At 33.6% G+C, this 2,684-nt stretch overlaps 1 protein-coding gene across 1 annotated transcript in view; it reads left to right on the top strand.

Moving 5' to 3' along the window:
* Positions 1-2,684, top strand: part of LOC108823549 (DNA-directed RNA polymerase IV subunit 1) — a 39,050-nt gene that overhangs the window by 6,493 nt on the left and 29,873 nt on the right. The window lies entirely within an intron of this gene.

Raw genomic sequence — 2,684 nt, 5'->3', positions numbered from 1 at the left:
CTCTTCCACCCCAACAGAGATGAGAAGATAGGACCAGGCTTCAAAGGGATCAAGGTAAACACCATAAGGGAATAAAAAAGCTCTTTGTTTGTTTTCTTGAAAAACATTTAAAGATCACCTGACCTGGTTTTGTCTTTGTCAGGTGGCTAATTCTAAGCGTGGGAATGCTCGTTGTTTTGAGGTGGTGAGAACAGACGGAACAACAGAAGATTTCTCTTACCATAAGTGTGTTTTGGGAGCAACAGAGATAATTGCCCCTAAGAGAGTTGACTTCTACAAGGCCAAGTACCTTAGAAACGGTACGGCGCAGCCTGGTGCTATCTAAAAAAAGCAACTACCAAAACAAACTATCTTTTGTTGATATGATATTGAACAATGTAGGAAGGACGGTGTGTGTGTGTGTGTTATGTTGATATATAGAAAGATAGATATAGGGGAAAAGCTCGTCTTTGCTCTAAGCTTCTTTTTGCTCCTTTCACTATGTGATACCTTTGCCTTCAAACCTTGAAATGCTTAAAGGTTCATTACTTAGTGGAAGCAGCAACGAGAAGCTGGCAAAGCAGGCTTCTGTTCTGTTTCTTGTTTCTGTTTGTAAGACTTTGGAATTTCCCGGTTTAACTATGAAATATCCGGTTATGCTATTGTTTTTTCTTTCTTAGCCGGTTTTGGTTTGGTTTGGTTTTGATGCAATTTCTTCTGATCCCTATAACATCTTCTGCTTATTTGTGGGTGTTGGAAACTTATTTTGGTTAGCCAAGTGTATTACTCCGGTAATGCTCTGTTTTTGCTTTCCTGTTTGAGATCGAGTCTCGTGCATTTTGATGCAATGTTGGTCTCAGTATCTACTCGCCAAGTAATCAAACACGTATAACTTTCATGTTTCTATATCACTATATTAACAGAAATTAACATCACTGTGAAATACAATGACGATATAGTGGACATCATCTCAGCAAACAACATATAATGATAATTTACACCAAAAAGAAAGAAAAGAGAAAAAAAAAACAATGTATGATTGATGATTTAGATCTAGATATTGCAAGACATTTACTCTTGCACAGGTCCACAACTGCACATTCTTTTGTCATCATAAATGATTTCTTTAGCTTTTCCCGCTGTTTATATATAAGAGAATTAAAAGTGGAGTTTGGTGTAATAAACTAAAGAGACACATGTCGTGAACCCATAATGTCAGATAGTCACTAGACACTAGCTAAATGGCTTTTCTTCTCTGTCAGAGAACCTAAGAAAATCAAAAGATAAGATTTACATGTGATTACCAATGTAAAGTAGACACGTAATGACTGACATGTTGCGAATGGAGTTTCTTGAATGCAACCAGGGCCAGCTTAATTTGAATAAGGACCCTGAAATTTTAACTCGAGCATGAACATGCTCTGAACATGCATATAATCTCTTTGATCATTTAACTAGAAAAATTTGTGATACAACATTTTAATACCGTTCGAATCTAAATCAGATATGCTAATGAAAATAATTAGGGCCCTTAGTTTTATAGGATTTGAACCGGATCCGGAGCGGTCGCACCGCCCGTCTTTCCTATTGAGCCAACACTGAATTCAGCTATTATATGTTTTTTATAAAAAAAAACTATAATATGCTTTAAGCTAAAATAAGAATATAATGCTTTTGATTTTTTTTTCAACCATATAACTTTGTTGATTAAGCTCAATGAACAAATACACTGATACAAGAGACTAATACCCAAAAAAACTTTGTTTGTTTACTTCTATTTTAACTAGGAGAAAATCTACACCAAGCAAATTATATAATAAGTAGCTAAGTTATTTATCACAACGTTGTAGTGTGTAAAAATATAATAATTATATAATAACTAGATAAATTTTAACAATTTATCTAGTTATTCTATGTAACAACTTAATATTGTTTAGAAACTAATATTATGTAAACCAATGGGGTTGGGTCAGTGGTTCTAACTGCGGACAGTCTCTGAGAACTTCAGTTGGGTGTCCCTGGTTCGACACCCATTGTCTACATGGACCTTCTTAGAAATTACGTGGCTACTATAGGGTTCGGGGAATTGTTTTGGGCCTAAGACCCGGAAACCCTGACGGTTAATAAAAAATACTATGTATACATAGAATAACTTGTTGTGTCTCAATGTATAATACAGCATATCTATTTGTATTTTTTGTTATGAAACAAAATATTAACTGGAATTTACGAGTATCATTTTGGTCTTAATCTGGGGTAAAAAAATTGTAGTCTTAACAACAATTTGGAAGCCCTGAGGAGAAAAGGATTTTTTTTTGGTCGAACACGCTTTGGTTGGTTCTATAATGCATGCATGCATGAGTTGTATTTGTTTTCAACTTGTGTTATATGGTTGTGTTAGTTTAAAAATCTATGGTTTATGTTATTCGTATTTTCTAGGGGAATTTGGGTGGGGTTTTTCTTCTATAGACTGTTAAATTCAACATTTTTAGACCAATAGCTTGAATCCAATAAGATGATAGGAGTATCATTTTTTCTATCATAGTTTTTTCAGAAATTCTTAAAATATAAAAAGTATAGATTATAAAATTTTAAAGCTTTTTTTTTGAACTTAATAAAATTTTAAAGTTCTAAATTTGATTTCTACCGGAGACTCTTTTTATCCAAATGTTGATGTCGATTGATATTATATAAACAACTTGAAG

The sequence above is a fragment of the Raphanus sativus genome, chromosome 9 (assembly GCF_000801105.2).
Source record: "Raphanus sativus cultivar WK10039 chromosome 9, ASM80110v3, whole genome shotgun sequence".
NCBI classification, from domain to species: Eukaryota; Viridiplantae; Streptophyta; class Magnoliopsida; order Brassicales; family Brassicaceae; genus Raphanus; species Raphanus sativus.
The sequence above is the reverse complement of the archived record's forward strand: the minus strand, read 5'-3'. Positions and strand labels throughout refer to the sequence as shown.